The sequence below is a fragment of the Protopterus annectens genome, chromosome 17.part0 (genome assembly GCF_019279795.1).
Source record: "Protopterus annectens isolate FY-2018-M chromosome 17.part0, PAN1.0, whole genome shotgun sequence".
NCBI lineage: Eukaryota > Metazoa > Chordata > Ceratodontiformes > Protopteridae > Protopterus > Protopterus annectens.
In genome coordinates, this window is record NC_056751.1 from 592,790,265 (window position 1) to 592,813,638 (window position 23,374).

The 23,374-nt window shown below is 40.8% G+C and overlaps 1 long non-coding RNA gene across 1 annotated transcript in view; it reads left to right on the forward strand.

Moving 5' to 3' along the window:
* The window catches only part of LOC122791306, a 207,369-nt gene that overhangs the window by 141,009 nt on the left and 42,986 nt on the right, over positions 1–23,374 (forward strand). The window contains exon 2 of the long non-coding RNA XR_006363130.1: positions 15,676–15,779. This is a non-coding gene — a long non-coding RNA (uncharacterized LOC122791306). The remainder of the gene's footprint in view (positions 1–15,675; positions 15,780–23,374) is intronic.

The following is a 23,374-nucleotide window of genomic DNA, read 5'->3' on the forward strand; positions in this document are numbered from 1 at the left end:
CTGTGCCTGTGAATAGTAGGTCACACAAGATAGCCCTTTTATGGTTAGTTTATTGTGCCTCTGTCTAGCAGGGACCCAGAAGAGATCCCAGGGGTAAACTTACGATCACCCATTCACTCATCAAGATTTCTCCTGAAGAGGGTCAATGAGGGGCTCTGCCTAACTGGGACTGGGATTTTGTTCCAGAGTGAGGGGAGCCTCTGGGATATGAACCTGTCCCTCCAGCATGTCCTATTAATTTCTTTGCTGAGGTTTAAGTCCCTGGAGCGTGTGGCTCTAAGGAATTCAGATATCCTGAGGTGGAGCATGTCCATTAATTCTGGGTTGGACATGGCTTTATACGTCAGGCACAGATTGCATCCGAGTAGGCGGTAAGCAACTGAGTAGAGCTGGAGTTACTTTAGCCAAACTGCGTAGGGCATCTGTGTGAATCCCTTGATCCACTTGGTGAGGTACTTTTGGGGCCATTACAGTTGCTGCAGGTGTCAGGTAAGGTACATCCCAAATGGGGCATTGTATTAAATCATGGGCCTGATGAGTATAGGAGCACAATGACCTCTCTTGATCTAGATGTGAAACCTTTCGGGATAAGGTGGGCTATATAGAAGGTCTTTCTAACCTCTTTGGCAACGTGATTGTCAAAGGCGAGATTGCTATCTACTCGGGTCCCCAAATCCCTAATTACTTCTTTTGTACTTAATGGATTACCATCTATGTGGTAATGTGTGGGCACTTTGTTATTCCCAAAGGGGATAACTATGCATTTTATGGCATTTAGCTTTAGGCCATGGCTCTGGCACCAGTTATCCATCTCTGTGAGACCCTTTTGGAGGATGCTTGTGTCAGCTGGAGAGTCGATTATGGCACCCAGTTTGCAGTCATCTGCGAACTTGGTCAGCCATAGTCCTCCCATGTTAGCCTGTACGTCAGAGAAATATATACTGAACAAGAGAGGTCCCAGGACTGAGCCTTGTTGGATGCCACTTGTAACTGGTGTAGAGTCAGACATGGCACCTGCAATTCTGACCATGTGGGTGTTATCCCTGATCCAGTTTGCAATCCATCTTGTGACATATGTGTTAATATCTAAGCTGATGAGCTTATTTATGATGCCCGAGTGGGGTATTGTGTCGAAGGGTTTTGCGAGGTCCAGGTAGGCTGTGTGGACTACCTTCCCTATGTCTATGGGCCTGGTAACTGTTTCAAAGAAGTCAACCAGTTTCAAGAGGCAAGATCTGCCCTTAACAAAGCTGAATTGGGTAGGATCCAATGTCTGGAGGTTCCCGATGTCTTTGCTTATGACTTCCATGATGATACGCTCCATAGCTTTGCAGACCAGGCTAGTTAGGCTTATAGGGCGATAGTGTCCGGGGTCCGTTGTGGCACCACCTTTGTGGAGCAGGACCACTGTTGCTGTACGCCATTCCTTGGGTACATATCCTGTAGTAAGTCTGATACTGAACAGTGACTTTATGTGAGGGTTAAGTTCTTCATGTAGAGATTAGCTTATGAATTTTGACTGTAAAGGTTCTGTTTGGATAATGTTTTGCCTTATTACAGGCCATCATGAGGACATCAAATAAGTGACACTGGTTTGTGTGAAGTCAAAGATCCTTTATACTTAAGTAAAAACTGCCCCTGTTAATTTGCCTTTTTCTGGTGGAAATGGAAGGATTTATTATGGATATCAGTGGCCTGATTGTGAAGGAGCAGGAGCGTTTTAGAAATTCTACTTATGAAGGATATTTGCATGCATAGATCTTTATCAAGAAACTCCTAGTGTAAGGTTCTGGAAGACTTGCTAGACAATATTTTAAGATAGAATATACATAGAAACACCAGCTAAGTAAGTTTTGTATAAGCTACTCTGATTTATATGGTTACAGGACAACAGTGGGTAGTAGGGATGAATCTTTTACAGATATACTGGGCTTTTCTGTTTTTTTTTTTTTTTATGCCCCACCAACTAGTTACTGTGCTCATATTGTGCCCCTGCAAGAAAAGCATCCTGAAGGTGCCACTGATTACAATTAGTCACTAATGCCAGACTTTAATTTTATACTTCGTATCATACAGAAAAATACAAGTTAATGCAAACCTGTTATTCTTTTAACTGTTTTTACGTGAATTAGAGTAATATTTAAAAAAAAAATGTGGTGGTGGTGCTGCGGTAGCGTTGTCGCCTCACAGTATGATGTCCTGTTCGATTCTCAGCTAGAGCGTCTTCTGTGTGGAGACATACATGAATGGGCGTACCTTTATTGAAGGTTGTGTGTCAGGGCCGGCAGCTCAGCACGTAAAAATCTACTGCCAATCATTAGCGGACCGGAGTTCCGCTATGGTGACCCCTAACCGGGAAAAGCCGAAAGACACAACAACAAGAGTAATATTTAAAAAAATGTCCATAACGTTGGACATTTGTCCCCCATTATTTGTGCTTTTCTTCAGAATTCTTGAGCAGTTGAGAAGTATGCTGCAAATGTAGTACTGACATTCAGAAATGAATACCAGTGCTATACCTTGCAACTGTCCCGAATGTTTACAGAATGTCTAGATTTTGGTCTATTTCTTACAAATTGTGGTTTTATGGCAAATCATAGGATCATAGGAAGTTACTAGCTTCATGACCCTACAGCCTTTTTAAGCTTAGCCATTCATGCCCCAGTTTTCCTAATTAATAATGCCCAAAGACTAGAACAGCTTTGGTGTATACCTGTGCCTTAGGGCATCTACAAGCTGCCCCTGTCCATAAGGGATACAGGCAACAAGCCAGGGGTGAATTTGTAATTTCTCATCCATTGGTCCAAACTGCATTTGAAGAGGCTTAGGGAAGAGCTCTGCTTCACATGAATGGTGAATTTCTTCCAGACAAGTGGTAATCTCTTAGACACATACCTGTCCCTCCAATATGTTTTTCTTGTGTCACCGATGAGGTTTTGATGCTTTGACCCGGTAATTCTAGTGGTTTGTTTTTGTGAATGTGTAGCAGATCAATTAGGGCTGGATCAGAGAATGCTTTGTAGGTTAGGCATAGATCATTGAGGATAGAGAGGGATGGGGCTGGTTAATAAGAAGGTTGTTGATTTAAGTCCCTCCAAACATGTCCCAAATGGGGCCCCACATTTTCTGGCTCTGGTCAGGTCTCAGTGTCATCATGCATAATTTAATTTTGTATATTAAAATGCTGCATGTGGGTGTAGGTTTGAGGTATGCATTCACAGTTGCACACTTTTCTGGCACATGTTCCTGTGTCCCAGAGGTCTAATACCTTAAATAGAGTATTTTCAATTTGATAGCTTTACTGCAGGAGTACTGGTCTGTGAAATGAAAATATTTCTCTTGTTCTATTTTACTGTAATTTCTGAGTGCTGGAACTCTATGCACTGAACATTTGTGAGATCTGGGGGTAGGAGAAGTATCCACTAACTGTTTGTTACTTTTTTTTTTGCAAATATCTGAGTTTATTTATATATTGGCACTGCACTGGGAAAGGCAGCTTGAAGTAGCAGTATATCTTCAAATGTTTCTAAAACAGCTTATTGAGGCAAACCAAAGCATTTTATGTGTATTCTGTTTTATAATATTTATGTAGTTCTTTTTCTTTGCACATCTATCTTACTAGTGATTACTGTGAGCCTTATATTTTCTGAAGTTTATCAGGATGAGACGTGTGTCATTAATCATATGCTCTGTTTTTGAATACTTTGCAGGCTGCTATCATCCAAAGGTCTCAGTGGTCAACTGACACAGCTGTTATAACCTGCAGATCTGGTTTCTGTCATTTCCTCTTCATATCATATTCTTTCTTGGGTCTCTTCATAAGAATTTAAAACTTGCAGAATCTGTTGCTCTTAAGTCATCTTCATTGGATTTAAAGGTTGGTTGGATGGGGTTCTTATTACAGAGGAATCATTAGAAATTTGTGAGACCTAGTTTGGTTCATTTATTTTTGCAGAATGGTATATCCTTCTCTGGAGAGATTTTAACTGTTTAATAAGCCCAAATGATACCTCAGAATGTCATAAACGTAGGAACCTAGCCCCTTATTAAGATGCTTTAAAGGTTTTTCTTCTCAAACTGGTTTGGAGTATGATGCTTACACTGAGCAAATCCCTGTGTTCTGTGCACAGTGTACCATGGGGCAAAGGTTTACTCTAGCCTAGATATCTGTGGTCAAGTCACTACCAGTACAGATGGATAGTTCAAATCCCTGTCTTCTGTACACAGTGTACCGTGGGGCAAAGGTTTACTCTAGCCTAGATATCTGTGGTCAGTCACTACCAGTTCAGATGGATAGTTTAGACATTTTACTAACTATCTTGTTAGTTCATTCACAAATATTTATTAAGTTTGCCCAAAAGAAGACTCTCCCTTTCTTTGGTGAATAAATGAGGCTAATAGACCAATAAAGTTGATCCCTGACCTGTATAAAAAAATGAGGTACTTTAATTTGGTAAGGAGCCCCCTTCCTTCAGATCGATATGATATGTTAAAAAAAAATAAAACATTGGCAGGCATAATGCACAGGAGTTGGAAAGCTGAGCTGTTTGAAAAGCAGGATAGGCTAAGAGTGCTGAAAAGGCACAAATGTTTGGGAGAAAATATTGCTAGATAGTTATTAGAGTCTTACTTAGCTTTTCATGTATTAATTAACTCTGCCCAGTGTGCTTTTACTTGTATAATGTTGAGGAATCCAGTTTAGTTAGAGAACAGAGTGAGATTTTGTGAGGATTTCAGGAATATTTACTGGATATGTATAAGGTTCCACTTAATCTCTAGTGAAAAAAATAACTTTCTGTGAGGTCTAGGTTGGAAGCTCATTTATAAATTAAATGTTAAGGATTTATATATATTGACACTGTATCCATAAAGCGATAAAAATTATTCAAAGTTTCACAAAAATAGGTACAGGATATATGGGGTTTTGGAGGTTAACTATCATTTCTGCATGTAAAAAAAGAAGTTATGTCTTACCATAACATTCCATCTGTATTGTTGATCCTCGTTCAGTCATTACGTGTGGGTATCGGTTCCGACCTCGGAACCGAGCTGGCCATCTTTCAAGCTCGCGTCAGCTACAAACTCTCAAGCTAAAACTCTTACCCAGAATTCCCCTCTACCTGTTACCTCAGATTGAGTTTGCAAGTCAAAAGAAGGTAGAGGCTACCTCTGGTCAAATGACCTAAGAGAACCGGATGGTGAGATCCACTAGAAGCCACAGGAAGAGGAAGGAGAAGGAGGGAGGGTCGTAATGACTGAACGAGGATCAACAATATTGATGGAATGTTATGGTAAGACATAACTTCTTTATCTGATATTGTTAATCCTCATTCATTCCTTACGTGTGGGACAGAGTCCCCAGCTACCTTTATTCCTGGAAGGCTCTCATGGAAGGACATTCCTGAGCACCATAGAACCAAAAGATGCTCTTCCCCTGGAGGCCAAATCCAGTTTGTAATGATTGATGAAGGTATGAGGGGTAGCCCAAGTTGCAGCTGCACAAATGTCATGTAAAGAAGCTCTGGCATGGAAGGCAGCAGAAGTTGCCACCGACCTTGTAGAATGAGCCTTTATGGTAGTAGGTAATGGAATATTACATTGTCTATAAATGAATGTCACACAGTCTTTCAACCATTTAGCCAATGTGACCTTAGCAACAGCACATCCTAATCTAGGTCCAGAATAGGCCAAAAATAACTGGTATGATTTACGAGAGGCCTTAATCCTGTTCAAGTAGAAGCAAATTTGCTTGGGAATATCTAGGGTATGTAGGCAATTCTCTCCTTTGTTTGAATAGTTGGGGAAGAAAACTGGCAATTCAATGGTTTGATTAATGGGCATTTCAGAGATCACTTTTGGCAGAAAGGAAGGATTAGTTCTCAATGACACTCTATCTCTATGAAAAATCAAATATGGACTCTTGATGCATAAGGCTTGAAGCTCAGAGATAAGTCTGGCAGAAGTAATGGCGACCAAAAACAAGGTTTTCCATGACAAGTATTTGAGGTCACAAGAAGAAGCTGGTTCAAAAGGTGGCATTGTCAAAGCTTGTAGGACTAATGACAGGTTCCATGGTTGAGTAGGTTCTCTAAAAGGGGGTTTTAAATGATTCACGCCTTTTATGAAAGTCTTGCATAATTTGTGTGACATAAGAGAGGAGTCTTGGACACCATCATGGAAATTAGATATAGCAGCCAAGTGAACTCTAATGGTAGAGGCAGATAGACCGGATTGAAATAGGGTGGCTAGATACTCCAGTAATAATTGACACTGGTGCTGAAAACGGATCTACCTGTTTTTCTTTTAGCCAAAAAGTAAATCTTTTCCACTTGCTGAGATAAGTAATTCTGGTGGAAGACTTATGAGATGCAATAAGAATGTCACGTACTGGCAAAGAAAGATCATTCTGCCTGGCAATCAAGGGAATTAGAGGAGCCAAGCTGTGAGCTTCAGACTGTCCAAGTTGGGATGAATCAGATTCTGTGGATGGGAGATCAACCCTGGGGTTGGATGGAGAATCCACGTTTGATCTAGCAGGTGAGGCCAAAGGAAGGGGAACCAAATCTGACGAGGCCAATATGGTGCTATGAGGATTACTTTGCTCTTCAACCGGCGGGCTTTCTTCAGAAACTGGGGAATGAGGGGGAGAGGTGGAAATGCATAAAGTAGACCTGAGGGCCAATCGTGGACTAGAGCATCCCTGGGTGACTGTCCCGGAGGGGGAATTAGGGTGAAATAGTTGCTGCATTTGTAGTTGGTCGGGGACGCAAAGAGATCACAGCAAGGAAGACCCCAGCAGTTGAAAATCTCCGCCGCTATCAAGGGATTCAGGGACCACTCGTAAGATTGTAGTATACACCTGCTGACTCTGTCTGCTATCACATTGGAACTCCCAGGAATGTGCATTGCTAGAAGAAAACAGTTGGTAGCCATCGCCCAATGCCATATCCTCATGGCCTCTCGACAGTGTGGTTAAGATTTGGTTCTGCCCTGTTTGTTGATGTATCAGACCACCGCCTAGTTGTCTGATTGTATCGCAATAGTCCCAGACGGCAGCAGGGGATGGAATGCTTGCAACGCCAGAAGCACCGCCCTCATCTCTAGAACATTTATATGCAGATGGGCCTCCATTTCGGACCAAGTACCGTGGACTGGACATAGCCCCCCCCACCCAATCAGGGAGGCATCCATGGTCACTGTGGCTTTGGGCTGTTGGGGGGAGAAGGGGCTAGACCATTGTGATGGGCTGTGGGCCATCCACCAATTTAAATCCTGTTTGCACCTGTGAGTTACCCGAATCTTGGCTGAAAGAGGGTACTGAAAGGGATAAAATTGGGTGAGCAGTATTCATTGTAGAAGCCTCATGTGAAACCTGGCCAGGTGGACAATGGTGATGGAGGCTGCCATGGAACCCAACAACTGTAGAACAGAGAGAGCTGTGGATTTCTCCCTTGAAAGGATTGGAATCAGTTGTTGCTTTATCCTTAGAATTCTGTGCTCTGGAATGGATCCTCTGCAATTCTTTGCATTCAAGATGACCCCTATGAACCCTGTTGAGTGAGATGGAGTGAGATTGGATTTTTGCCAGTTTATGGTTAGGCCTAGCCTTTTTGCAGAGAGGAGAGAGTATGCCAGGGCTTCTTTTAATAGATGTCTGGTGGGGGCAGATATGAGCCAGTTGTCTAGGTATGGAAACACCTGGAATCCTTGTAGTTGCAAGTGAGCTGTAATGACTGCCATGCACTTTGTGAACATTTTGGGGGCTGTAGAGAGTCCGAAGGGCAGTACTCTGAGGTGGTAGTGACTGACCCCGCATGAAAGCGAAGGAATCTTCCTGATGGTCTGTCCACTTTTATGTGGTAGTACGCATCTTGAAGATCTATCGAGCATATCCAATCATCTTTTTCCAAAAGCAGAAGGATAGACTGTATTGTGACCATCTGGAAATTTTGTACTTTTACAAACTTGCTCAATACACTGAGATCCAAAATTGGTCTCCAGTCCCCGGTTTTCTTTGACACCAAAAATAGTCGAGTAGAATCCGGATCCTATCTGGTCTTGAAGGACTATTTGGATGACTCTTTTTCTTAGCAGTTTTGAAATCTCTAAAGCTGGTTCTTCCCTTTGACTGGGTGAAATGTCAGGTAAGCTCATTAGGGGAGTGGGACAAAGGTCGAAGGGAATATGATAACCTCTGGTTATAATCCTTTGTACCCAAGAATTGGTGGTGATGGTTAGCCAGGTAGAAGGGTACAAAGAGAAATGACCCCCAAACACTTCCAGAGGAAAGCAGTTGGGCCACTCTTCAGGAGAGCTGGTAGGGTTGGCCAGAGAAAGAGTCCCTGGAACCCTGGTTATGCGGACCGACCTGCCCCAAAAAGGGCATCTTCCCTGTGAGTTTCCCCCTCTGCCTTTAGGGGAGAACTCAGCCTGTGTGTCATGGAAAGGACCCTGAGACTTTTTGTACCATATCTTCTCACTCTTCTGGTTTCTGGAGAAAGCCTGCTGAGGGGAAGAATAATGGACACCCACAGCAGAAAGGGTCTTAATGTCCTGTTCACATCTGGCCAGTGTGCTTTTAACCTTCAGTCCAAACAATGCAGAGGCTTCAATGGGAGCATTGAGAAAGGAAGCCTTGAAGGGTTCCGCGAAACTACACAAGCGCATCCAGGCATGTCGTCTCAGAACAATGCCTGAACTCACCGCTTTAGCTGCTCCTTCTGATGCGTGAGATATCAGGCGCATGGAAGAGTTAGAAATTGATTCAGTGGTGGCTAACTGAGAGGCCACTTTGTCAGGGACCTCATCAGACACAGCTCCAGCCAAAGTTTCAAAGAGCACAGAAATGAAATCTCTTTGAAGCCTGGTAAAGCGTGCCATATAGTTCAGGGACCTGGTTGCAAAGGTTGCTGATGCAAAAGTACACTTCCCTATTCTGTCCAGAGCTCGGGACTCTTTGTTGGGTGGATGGACAGTCTGGCTTTCTTCTTCCGCCAGGTCCTTTTTAGTTGCGGCCGCCACCACTAAGGCATCTATAGGAAGACCTTTGGACCAATGGGGATCAGTAGCAGGAGGGGACAAAATTTTATCTGGCCTCCAGGGAATGGCCTCAACGGTGTCAGGTGCCTTCCAGGCATGCTGCACGACGAGCCAGACCAGTTTGTCAGCAGGTGGACTAAGCCAGGAGGTAGGGAGCCAGGTACGAAAGGCCTGCAGGAACACAGACTCTTCAGAGGTCGGGTTCAAGGGCTGCCAGTCACCTCTCTGTTTAAGAATTTCAAGAATATCACCAAAGGATACCTCAGAGGGTGAGCGAGGGGACCCTTCCCCATCATCAAATTCTGTGTCTTCAGTAAGGGACTCCTCTGTGGAGTCCATGTGCTTCCTCTTGCATGAGTTATTTTGATGAACTTCCTCAGAGGGAGAAGCTGGGGAAAACAGCACAAAAGGAGATTCCTGTGGGAGTATATCCTGAGACCCATGCGCCCGGTGTTCACCAGGAGCGACTTGTGTACATTGCGGTCCAGAGGAGGGTGGGGAGAGTGATAGCACAGGATTGCCAGCTGACGCCAGAGCCTTCTCCATTAGCTGGAAGGCCAATCCACCTGAAGAGGGGTGAGTGTCCAGGACAGGGGTCACCCCTCTCCTAAGTGGCTCACCCTGCCGACTTGGAGTCCCTGGATGGCTGTTAAACACCAGATTATGTACGCCACAGCTGACATCCTGGGTCATAGCAAAACTCGCCTGCCATGAAGGCAACTGTGGCTCCTTAGTGAGGTCCATAAAGGGAACCGTAGAAGGGGAAGACTATGCTATATCAAGGGGCTTCAAAGGCAATGAAGGAGGAGAATAAGTAGGGGTCTTTGGTAAAGGGTGATCATGGTAAAGGGTGATCATCTCCTGAGGAAGGATAGGTCCTGGGGGGGGGGGGGATACCTCTGGCCAAGAGCACTTGATCCACAAGATGCAACACGTTGTGTTCAGAGAGGCTTCTAGTGGATTTCACAGACAAGGCTGAGGGGGATTCAGGTCTATCCAAAGATGGAGTAAGCTCGGTGCCCACCTCGGAAGTCTGCACTGAAAACAACTGGGCTGGAAAAGACTGAACTAAAGGTGTCTGCACCGAGGAAATCATTGGTGCCGAAGTCATGGTCTGCACTGACGATAAGGTTGGTACCGAAGTGGTTGTCAGCGCTAAAGCTGGAACTGAAAATATTGGTGCCGATAACTGAATTGTCGGTGTTTCGAGGGTAGTCGGTGCCAGGTATGTTGTCGGAGCCGAAAGGGCAATGGGTGTCAAAAAATCCATCGACGTCATAACAGTCTGCATAGACTGGACAGTCAATGCTGGGAAAGAAGTCTGAGCCGAGGAGACCCTCGGTACTGATATAGTAAAGGGCACGCTAGTTGGTGCCGAAGTCACAGATGGTGCAGATGGCCTCGGTGCTGAAGGTCTAGGTGCCGAAAGCACTGGAGCCGAAGAAGTCAAATCCAAAGTGGAAAGCTTAGCTTTTTTGGGTCTCAGTTCATAGGAGTCCCCAGCAGGGGACAAAGGAAGAGACTTGGCCTTTATATGTTCATCACTCTTTTTCTTATGGGATCTTGGAGTGGTTGAAGCCTCCAACCCAGAAATAGCCTCTGCAAAAGGAGATTTAATAGTCCCTTCAAAATCAATTTATTTTTTTCTCTCAATCAACGTCCTGTTAGAGAAATTCTTAGTTAGGCTGATGGGTCTATAATTTCCTGGATCAGTGGATGCACCACCTTTGTGTAAAGGGATGACAGTGGCTGTCCTCCATTCAGCTGGGATGAAGCTGGTACTCAGGCTTTTGTTGAATAGGGTGCCTAATGGTGCTACAAGTTCCCGTCTCACTTCATGTAGGATGCAGCCTGGGATGTTATCGAGTCCCATGGAGCCTGTATTTTTTGTTTTTGAGTGGGCAGTAATGACTAGCCCCCTAGAGATAAGTGGGGGGTAGGTGCCAGGGATGTCCTGATTAATTGATGGGGGGGACAATGGGTGAAGTTTTCACTGAACCTGTCTGCTAGCAGGTTGGCTATATCTATGGCGTCTGTGTATGTGGTGTCCTTGACCACCGGTTCTGAGTGGATCTGAGTGCTTCCTTTTAGATTTCAGACATATATGAAGAAGGCCTTATAATTGTCTTTAGTAGATGTGGCCAGTTTGAACTCGAAGTTTGCTTTGGAGGATTTCACTAGTGCACTTATTTACTTGCTCAGGTTTGCTCAGGCTAAGGAGAGATTGCATCCAATTAGGCACATGCTCCTTCTTTGTCCTGGACAGCAATTTTTTTTTCCTTTTATTATAGAAGTTATTTATTGCAGATGTACACCAGACAGGTTTACTCTTCCTTGAGGAGGAGAATTTTGACCTGTCAGGTATTCCTGATTCCATGCAGCTATATAATTGCTCGTATAGTACTTTGGTGTAGGTTTAGACATATGTGCTAGTTCCTATGGAGGGGGAGGGGGCTGGGAAGCTGTTTATACCTTCCCTCAGGAGGTAGTAATCAGTTTTGGAGAAGTTTTTTTGTTTGACCATAGCTGGGGGGGGGGGGGCAGGGGAGATGGTGATTTTGAAAGTGACCTGGCTCTTACCAGGGACGATGGCATTGTAGGAATGCTGCAGTGGTTACTCATTTTGGTTACTACCATGTCCAAGATATTTTCACCTCTTGTGGGGTGCCGACCAGCTGGTCCAAGGCATTTGCATTGATGAAATCAAGGAATCTCTATACATTTGTGTTTTGGCATGAGGAGTTCTTCCAATCTATGGTTGGATAGTTAAAGTTGCCCAGGATCAGGGTAAAGGGTTGAATCTTAATAGATTCAAAGAGGTCTGGATAAGTGGAGTGGACATCTTGAGTCAAAGTTGGGGGCCTGTAGCTAGCTATGACTTGAATAGGGGTCTTGTCAATGGTTAACTGCACCTGTAGTGTCTCCTGTGCATCACACTGTTTGACCAGCCTGGAGGCGTGCATGCCTTTTATATATATTGCAACTCCACCTCCTTTTGCTTTGCTGCCCATGGCTTGGGGTCTGAATGTCAGCATCTTCCAGGGTTAACAATGCTTGCAATGAGTGCAGTTTCATATTTAGACTCCTAGCATTTAGCAGCATGACCTTTAATTTGCATTTTGATTAAATTTTCATGTTGCTAGTTTTGACCTCATGGCATTGCCTAAAAAAGGCACTATGGGGGAGGCAAGTGCCTTTGCCAGAAACCTGAAGCCCAAGACAGACAGATGCAGGCCATCTCTGGCAAAGCATTGTGGTTTGTGAGTCATGTCTTCCCAGGCTGTCAGGTACTGGATCCCCTTGGAATGACACCAGAAACTAAGTCAATTGTTAAAGTCAATCATTTTCTGTCTGTATTGAGGCATCATTCTGGGTGACAGTAGAATGCTGTTTTAGGCTAGGAGCATACCTGCCTGGGACACATATTCAGTGAGCTCGATCATGTCTCTCTTCATATAGTCCAGGGAGGTGCATCTTAGGTCATTCACACCAACATGGACTATGACAGAGTCATAACAGTACCTGTTGTTGAGAGACTTGAGTGGATGGGTGATATGGCGGATTCTGGCACCTGACAAACAACTACCTGTGACCTTCTCCTTATCCAGCCTGGTGAGGGGCACATCTGTGTTTCTCACAATGGAGCCTCCTATGACTCATATGTTGGGTTTACTTTTAAACCTTAGTGTCTGTGAGACACAGGTGTGTGGACTGTGTGCGCTGTGGTGGGCAGTAGAGTTCGCATGAGTTTTTGCCTTAGAGATCTCTTTTGTTTGAGTATATTTTTGTAAAGGACCTCCGCATATGTGGGTGTGTGTTGTGCAGGTGTGGGTGGTGTTTGAGGTGTGGTGTTTGTGTTGACAACCTTCTCAGTGCCAGATATACTAGTTTGTGAGGGAGAGAGCTTAGACTCTAGGTACATAAAGTAATTGCATCTCTCACAAATTGTGTTCCTAGGTGGTAGTAGTAGAGAGTTGTCTGTGTACATGAGGCAGTTGCTACCCTGTCTCAGGATGGCCATATCAACCAGACTGGCAGGAGAAAGTGAAGGAAATTGCCCATCCATTTTTGTCAGAATCTGAGGGAGACAGGCCAGAGAGAGCTAAAAAGGTAAAGGGGGGCAGGTCTAGGAGTAGTAATATTAGATGATCACACAAGTGATACTAAGGGAAAATTTGTTGCTAGAATACCTTACAAATGGTTAAAAACAGTGCAGCTTCAGTCCATGACATGTAAACAATCCCAAACTGGGTCAAACGCAGGGTTTAAATACCACAAACAAATAGAAGATTCTAATAACACAGAAATCTAGTCAATCCTGGTAGTCCCTGCTTTCTTTACCAAACAGCTTGTGCCAGACAAGATCCAAGTAGCCCTGCTACTCTCACTAGCAGAGGAGATAGGTCCCCATGAACACAAGATGCTGCCAGAAACACAGAAGGCAAACACAAGATGACTGCCAGAAACACAGAAGTTAAAAACACAGCTCTGGATGCAGCAAACCTGTATCCAAACTATTCCACTCAATCTAAGGGTTAAGAACACAGTAAAACTCACAAAAAAGCACAAATTAACCACTTACAGGCAAAAACAGAACTCGCAGTATGAAAAAATGCAGTTAAACAGTAATGAATTCCAGTAAATAGCAATGAAATACAGTTAAACAGTAATGAAATGCAGTTTATCAGTGCATTGCTTTAAAACAGTGCAAATGTGATAAATTAGCTCACAATCACAACAGTAAAAAACAGCTCAAATAAAGCAGCAATTCAGTACAATACTGTCATCAATTTAATAAGGCTACTGACAAGCAGTAACAAATTCAGCAAGCTACCGACAAGCAGTAACAAATGGCAGAAAACTAAATGCAGCTGAATACCTAAGCACAAGCAGCAAAATGAAGTAGGAAGAGGCACACTATTTTTTTTTAAAGTAGTATGTGAGGAGACAGAAGATAATTCAAGGTTAAGAAGCTAAAGGGGTGGGCCTTCACAACTGATCACACTGTACTCAGTAGAATGAACTGATGCAATGGGAATGGTGGGAGAAGTGTCCAATATCAAATTTATAGTAGAAGCAGGCAATTCAAAAGCCACCATGCCATGAATTGCAAACCAGAAACAAACCAAGAAAGTCCAGGCAGCAGAAATGCCTTCACAGAAAAGCCGATAAGTCATTGTAAAAACCACAGTGAAGACAAATTAAAAACACACGTTGCAAATGTTGAATATTTTAAAACATAAGCACTTTTAATTCCTGAAATAAATTAGAAAGGATTTTTATCAGATCTTTTTCTGCAAAGGCTTTTCAACTCAAAAGCCGACAAGCTTTAAGGCCACAACAACAGTTCAACGGGTGGGTGGGGATACAAGATCAGAACAGAGGTAATGATTGAATTTACTAAGCCTAAAAAACAGTTGCACAGTTTAAACTAGTTAATCAGAAGCGCACAAAACAGTTGAAAATAAGCACTTATCTTTTTAGTCTCACACCACTTTTTGCAAACCAGCAGAGCAAGGGCAGAAGGCCTAATTCACTGCAGCTTTCAGCAAACAAGCACAAACTGGTTTAAACACTGGCTATTTAAGGCAGAGAAACAGGAACCAGACAAATTATCCAATCAAAAAACAGAGCCCAGTAGCAGTAATTCTACACAGATCAGACCAAACTGAAACCCTTTCCAATGAAGAAACAGCTAGGGCTCGCTAGACAAAAGATAAGCTGTACTACAAACTCCAAAGGTCACAAACAGTACTAGGTTCAGCTCTATACTAGTGTTTTTCAAGTGCAGCAACAAGTAAAATGAACAGAACAAACAGAGAAACAAAAAGAAGACAAAGATCAGAACAGAGGTAAGGACTGAATTCACTAACCTTCAACAACAGTTGCACAGTTTAAACAGATTTGCAGCAAATATTGTTTTGTCTTCAGATAGGTAAGGCTAATATAACTTATCAAATGTTTGTTTTGAATCTAATACTGATAATGACCTGAATTTTTAACTCCAATGACATAATTAATGTTTAGCAAGGTCTTTTGAATTCAACCTGTAGTAGATCTATTATCAATAAAACCATACAGGTCATTGCAGGTCAGTAGTGATAAAAATGTACTGGATATGGATTATCTTTGTAGAAGTATAAAACTTCTTAGCTGGATTCATAAATGAAATGGGTCTGTATAATGAAGAGGAATGTGGTACTTTATTATGTTTTGGGACTGGGGACAAAAATGCTTCTTCAATGAGGATGGGACTATGTTACTTGTATAACCATTTTTTCTTTGTAACAGCCATGCGAAGCAGACATGCAAAGACTACGGAGAGAACGGTCATCAATTATATTTGAAAAACTTATGATATTTAATATTGAGGTTGTATTGTATATGTGTGTGCTCTTTAACAATAAATACTTACAGAAAATTATGAGTAGTACTAAGACTATATTTTAACTGATGATACTAAAAATAAATCAGTAATTTTTATATGCTGGCTGAACTTCTAGCAGTAGTACAATGAAGCAGTCCTTAGTCCCTAAATAGCTTTAAACACGTACATACACACATAAGTAAATTAGTAGACAATTACATATATGCATGTATAAACAATGCTCTCTTTCATCTTGTTTTACTCACCAGCATCACAGATAAAGGAGAAGCAAGTTGTACAGAACTGCTGGAGGCCTACAAGAAATGTATAAAAGCCCTGGGAACTAAAGCATAGGACTCGTATATTTTACTAGGTAAGTAATTTTGTTATTGTATTATAGTGTTATATGTAAACAACTATAATTAGCAAATCCACATGGAAGGACAATCAAAATAAATGTGTTGGGTCACATAGTTTGCAGCCTTGATACTTGACTCTATGCATTAAGTATTAGACAGCAGTTATGATAATTTAAGAGAAACACAATTGACCACAGCGCCCCATACAGACAGCCATTGTATTTAAATGTTTCTAAGTCCAAGGTAAGGCATAGAAAATGCCAGCATTTTAGTTTGAAATAAACCATTGTACAAAATCAGTAACACAATTAGGAGTTATCTTTTATGTAGTAACATCAGAAGTAGTGTAGCAGAAACATATAAGTTAACTTCAATCTTCTGCCCATAACAGGAAAAAAGTAAGTGTTATACTTAAGTAAGGCATGGCTGAAAAAAATGCAACTTAGTAGAACTAAACCAATGTAAATCAGAACAAATCTAACCCCACCCCCCTATGGCTCATGAAACCTTTGGAGGGATCAAATCCTATATATGCTTAAATAAGGCATTACTGATGTGACTATCTGAGAAAATGCAATGTAATGGGATTAAACCAGTGCAGATCAGGACAGGTCTAAACTCCTATATAGTTATTGAAGTATTTGGAGGGATCAAATCCTGCAATAACAGCAGAATCTCCCTAAAGGAGAACTTAGTTCTTACAACTTGTTATCAAAACTGTTTGAACAAGGTTTCATTGTTAAATATGTTTTATTAAAATACCAGGCTTCAATATACGTGTCATAGTCAATTGAGAATAAATGCTTTATCAAAATCTTAATGATAAAGTATATTCATTTATTAAAATACCAAGGAACAAAATATGTTTTGCTTTTAAGAAAGAACAAATGCTTTATCAAGATCTTGAATAAAGCATGTTCAACTGTAGTTCATAATGTACCAGTGTTGTTTGTGATTAAATCCTGCAGTAACACCTGTGCATGCCATACTTCTCAACTGTACAGATTTTCGCAGAATGTCCAGATTTTTGCCTTAGATTTTTTTGTTCATTTTTTTATAAAATTGTGGTTTTCTGACAAATTAGTGGCAAATCATTAAAGACTGAAGTTAGAAAATAATGACAGACATTTGAGTTTCATACTTCATGCCCTTGAGAAATTTCATGCTAATGCAAAACCTGTTGTTCTATCAACTTCCTAAGTTTGTAAGAGCAATATTATAAAATTGTCCCTATTTTGGGCCTTTGTCCCACTTTTATTTATGTCTTTGTCCAGAGTTCTTGCTCTAAGAGTTTGAGAGGTATGACATATGGCATGTACTCATACTGGAACATTTAGATGAGCCCTGAAATTACCTAATCCCCCACAGCACTTTATCTCTGTAGTGCTATCATACTACTTGCAGCTTCTAAAAAAGGCTGTAATTATTGGACAGATGGCAGCAAAACACATTGTAGGATGCCACAGGCCAAGCAACACATTCAGCCACTGATATGAATCAATGTACTAGTCCCCACTGCATATGTCACTGATAGCATCCAGATTTAACTGTAACCTTGGGTAAGGAAGGGGCTACACACTGACTGGAAAAATAAGAGCTTCAGCATATGTAGAAACCAACAGCAACAAAATTGTGAAACAAACCACAAGAGCAGGATTACAGGAAACAGAGCTTTATTCCGGTACCTCGGCCCACTGGCCTTCAAAGGAATAAAAAACACTTCACTAGAAACCACATATATACTAGTGCTGCATAGTAATTAAACAATTACATAATTAAATAATTAAATAATGAAGAGAATCAGCAAGAGGATATGAATTAAATGAACAAACACCATTTTAGATAACCACTAATAATACACAAGATAGAATGACAAGGTTACTAAATGTTTAAATTCACTTCCAAATTTAAGCCTCGAGGTTTTAAAGTATTATATTTCAGAATAAACCTACTCTCTAAATTTAATAGGCTTTGTAAAAAATTGCCTCCAGAATATACATTTGGTTTAGCCAAGGCGCAAAAAAATAATGATTCAACTGATGTTAAATCCCTGTACACGAACATTAGCACTAAATTGGGTCTGGAAGCTGTGATGAAAATTTTGGGTGAAGGTCCACGGACTTCCTTTGTAATTTCACTTCTAGAATTTGCACTTAGTCACAATTATTTCTGTTTTGATAATAAAATATTTCTTCAAGTAAATGGCACTGCAATGGGAGCAAGTTTTGCCCCAACCTATGCAATTCTATTCATGTCTATATTTGAGATTGAATTTTTGTATACTTTGGGATTTTTTCAAAATAAGGTGGTCTCTTACTACAGATATATTGATGATCTTATCTTTATCTGTAGAGGTGACATTACAGATTTTGATGCATTTATGGTAGATGTACATAAAAATAAGTTTGGTTTGGAGTTCACATACAAGGTTAATAAACTAGAAATTCAATTTCTGGATATTTTATTGTATGTGGATAAACAAGGGCTTGTACAATTCAAACCTTACAGGAAGGAGGTGGCCTCTAATAATTTTCTTCATGCATCAAGTGCACATCCTGTGCACTTGATAGAGTCGCTTCCCTATGGTGAGTTCAAACGAATTTTTGAACACACTTCAGACAATAGCCTCTTAAGTTTGGAATTTGATGTTGTTTGTAAGAGACTATTGGAGAGAGGTTACTCGGAAATTTCTATTAGAAAGAATCGTTCTAAATTTGATAGTGGTAAAAAGTACTATGCTAGAAATAGATCTGATATGAATATTAATCACAATGTAATGGATATAGATGATAGGATGTTTTTTGTTACAAAGTTTTCCTTATTTTCAGAGATTTTGTGTAACATTGTTAAGTTTTTGTGGCCGATTGTATGTAATAATGAAGAATTTGGGCACCTCTTTCCAAGGTCTGTCTCCTTTTCTTATGGTAGATATCAAAATCTTAAAGAAATACTGAAACCTAGGCACTTATTTAGTGCAATTTCTATACCTGATTCTATTAAAGAACCTGGTATGTTTCAATGTGGCAAATGTAAGATATGTTTAAAAGTTAGAAATTTATCAGGTAGCGATATTAATGGGGTGAAATATTTTGCTAAAGATAGATTCAATTGCTGCTCTTGTGGTGTTGTTTATATATTAGGTTGCGATTGTCCTTTGCCTAAATATTATATTGGTCAGACTAAACGTCAACTCAAAATTCGTGTACTAGAACATATTGGTGATGTACGTAATGCTAGAATAGATAGTCCAATATTTGATCATTTTTATAAGGTGCATAATGGGTCAGTTGAATCATTATTTTTTTGCGCCTTGGCTAAACCAAATGTATATTCTGGAGGCAATTTTTTACAAAGCCTATTAAATTTAGAGAGTAGGTTTATTCTGAAATATAATACTTTAAAACCTCGAGGCTTAAATTTGGAAGTGAATTTAAACATTTAGTAACCTTGTCATTCTATCTTGTGTATTATTAGTGGTTATCTAAAATGGTGTTTGTTCATTTAATTCATATCCTCTTGCTGATTCTCTTCATTATTTAATTATTTAATTATGTAATTGTTTAATTACTATGCAGCACTAGTATATATGTGGTTTCTAGTGAAGTGTTTTTTATTCCTTTGAAGACCAGTGGGCCGAGGTACCGGAATAAAGCTCTGTTTCCTGTAATCCTGCTCTTGTGGTTTGTTTCACAGCTTCAGCATATGACCTGGTTCTTCCCTCACCACCACAGTCTGCTACAGTGCCTACCATATTGCTACAGCTGTAGTCTCCTGAACCCCAATACCTCCATGTGTGGAAAAGGCCCTAAGCTACTTAAACTCCTAAAGTTGAGCTGGTTGTTCCTGCCTTACCTGTAGAAAATTAGACACTCTTTTCTAAGATACAAACATGACCTTTTTATTTCGAGTTGCTGATTTTCATCCCAGCCACTTTGTGTTCAGCAGCAGACTGTGCCAGTGTATGTTGTAGATCACATTCACCTGATGCCAAAGGACAACACTGAAACAACAATGATGTAACTTTCATGTTTTCAAACTTAACTACTTTACAAACCTTGACTGTACATTGATATCCACTCCATGGAAAATAATCATAGACAGGAGGTGAGAGACTTGGCAGAGTCTTGTGTCCACTTTGAATGTAGTTGACTTCATGTTAAGAAGAGGACATGACTATTACTCAGAAACTACAATGACCAAATGGCAAATGACAGCAGCAGATACTAGTTCCTCTATTGTTGTAGTACCTTCCACGAGACATTCTAGGCATTTAGCCATTTGTCTTTACCGGATTCGCAAAACACATGTAGGCATTTTTGGCAAAATCTGACAGCCCCTTCAATATCTGTTAAAGGACAAAGATATGGTCCATGAATCTACAGCCAAGTCTTCCTGAATATGAGGCTCACCTATCAGATGACTTCTACCACCTTGGCATAAACTTTTATAGAAGGCATTCTCAGGAGGCTGAAGGGTGTAGTCCCTTCTAAATGAATCTCGTTCTCCTGTAAATATGAAATGGTAAGCTCCTCACACGTTTGCCAGGCAGTATGTACTAAACCAGCATTTCACACAACACTGAAAAGGTGTATGTACTACAAACCCTGAGACTATCCATTAGCTTCATCATTTCTAGCAGAAACGCATCTATTCCTTCTGTCTTGCCAGTGTGGAGCTGATTAATCTTTGCAACTACCTCATCTACAGTAATAGACCCAGTTTTACCAGTTGCGTCTGACTCTGCTTCCTCAACAGATAACAGGTTCTTTGGGTTCATTATTCCTAAAAGTGTGTATTCTACCTCACAACAATGTCCTCAGTCATGGTTAGCATTCGTCCACCCTTGCTGGGAATAGTTTGACCAATGTCCTGCCACTCATCCAGAATCTCTACATAAGTTGGTTGAAAATCTTTGAGACTACCCGAGAGCCATTCATCATGGCCTTATCAAATTCCTCCCTCATCTATTATTTATGGACTCATCAAATTCCTCGCTTAGCTAGGGCTCCTCATATAGTTTGACAGTTGGAACAGAGAGTAAAGGCTGTGAACTGTAGTACCTGTAGTAAAGGTTTTAATTTCCTCACTTGTCTAATTGGTGTGATCTTTATCAAGTCAAAAGGCATTCAGATAGTCCCTGAATAGGGACTGTGTGACCAGTGGGTCTACCTGGGTAACAAATGGATTAACAAATGGGCTTTGCTTCAGCAGCTGCCACAGCTTCAGTTTTCTTCATCCCTAGCTAGCATTGCAGGGAAGCTCTTCCTTTACTGTGACAATGCTCTCACCATAAAAGTCCACTAATAACTCTTAGGGTTAACACCATAATAAAAAACAACCATCTTTTGGCCACTGCTCTGTGCTATACTGAGGGTCCTCAACATGATCTGAAATATCGTAAAAGCTCTTGAGGAGGTGGAAGTTAAGCCTATCCTGCACAGAAGCATCTATTGTGTATTCTTTAGACACCCTTACTATATATTTGATTTCCCAGATCTATCTAACCACTAGTCTAACCATGTGACCTAATTCCCCATCAAGTGGTGAAGAGTCTGCAGGCCAGCACCTCTTGCTCTGAGAATCTAGAACACACAGCCTCAAGTCCAATGACATTACTACAAATTTTAGCCTAGACCTTTAACCCAAGGTGCTCTAGCACCAAATACAGTTATGCCTAACCTTGTGTGCTTGTTATGGATAATCCATGACTAATATGGAAGTCCATTAAGCATTCAGCACACATGTTTAGAGCAAGTAAGTCAGTCTTCCTAATCCAGTTCTCTTGGTATCTTCATCATTATACACAGTAATGTTGTTGTTTCCCAGAAGGACTACAGGGTCAGTGGGCGATATATTATCAAGTACTTCAACCATGGTCTCTAACAGGTCAAATACTTATTAAAAAACATAGATCTTGTCTAAATGCACACCTTTAATTAACATAACATCCCCTGTGATTGTACAGACCCAAGATCAGTATGGTAGTTTCACCAAACTGGTCCATAGATGGAGAAGAATTTGATGAAGATACATATCCTCTATTATTATATACTGCGGTAGTGGTGCTGTGGTAGCGTTGTCGCCTCACAGCAAAATGTTGTCCTGTTCGATTCTCAGCTAGAGTGTCTTCTGTATGGAGGCATATGTGAATGGGGCATGCCTTCGTTGAAGGTTGTGCGTCAGGGCTGGTAACCCAGTACGTAAAAATCCACCACCAATCATTAGCGGACTGGAGTTCCGCTGTGGCGACCCCTAACCGGGAAATGCCGAAAGACACAAACAAACATATCCTCTATTATACAAATAACATGATCTCCAGCGGTTTGGCAAGACAATTTAGGAATATGACATGTCTGTAGATAATGCGTAGTCCAGAAAGTGTGTGTGGTGTGTGGTGTGGTGTGGTGTGGTGTGGTGTGGTGTGTGTGTGTGTGTGTGTGTGTGTGTGTGTGTGTGTGTGTGTGTGTGTGTGTGTGTGTGTGTGTGTGTGTGTGTGTGTGTGTGTGTGTGTGTGTGTGTGTAAATTCACCCTTGTATAACAATAATTCTTAAGCCTTTTTTATGTTAAGTGGGGATAACATTTTCCAGGATGGATGGCTAACATTTTCCAGTTGATTGTATAGAAACAATTTTACTAAAACAATACAATAGAAGCAGTTTGTGTTTTTCTTATTATCTGCCAGAAGAGAGATACAGTGGATTGCAGAATATTCTTTGATTATGGGGACTAGCTTAAACCTTCCAACTATCTTAATATGAAACTCTAGAGGTAGTTTTGGTGACTGTTCAGTTTAAGACAAACTGGTTGTTTTGAGCAGCTATGGGGATGGCTGGGTGGGTCACTGAGTGATAGGCAGTAATGTCAGGCATCAGAATTTCTTTGTTCTTATTAGTCAGAGAATGAATATTGATGCAAAACCTGTTCTATTAATGTTAAGTGAGTTATTGTAATATTTAAAAATTTTACCTGAATTTGGGCCTTTGTTTCTTCCCTCTCCCAATTATCTTTGATGTTGGCCCAAATACCTGACCAAGGAGGTTAAGAGGAATGCTGGCAGAAATCAGACTTTTGCTGCCCTGGGTACAAGTTTTCTGTCAAATCTAATGTATAGCAGTATCAACAGAAGGTAAACTTTATGATTTACCAGAAAATTAAAAGTTTTGTGAGTAGCAGGGCAAAACTATGAAGCAAAATCAGGGATGGCTAAGAGCTGGTGTTACCTTACAACAGCACACAAACCATCAACCTTCCATCTCTAAAATGTAGAACTGTGCCTCTCATAATATGGAATAAATGGGCAAAATGTGCAACACTTATTAACTGCTTGCTAACAACTAGGTAGCTCTCAGCATAGTTAAAATATGTTATTTCATACTTACAAAAAGTTATTTTTGATTAGTTAATATGATTCAGTGTTATTAACCATAGATAATCAATATATGAATGATCTTTTGAATGTGGAAAATGGATTTTTTTAAGATTGAATGAGGAATGTTCCATATAATAATATACAGTTGAGAGTTATGGCATAAACTAGTAGTTTAGTACATTTACAAGTCATAAAATTAAACGTAGTAATGATGGTCAGAGAAAGTTTTTTTTTTTATA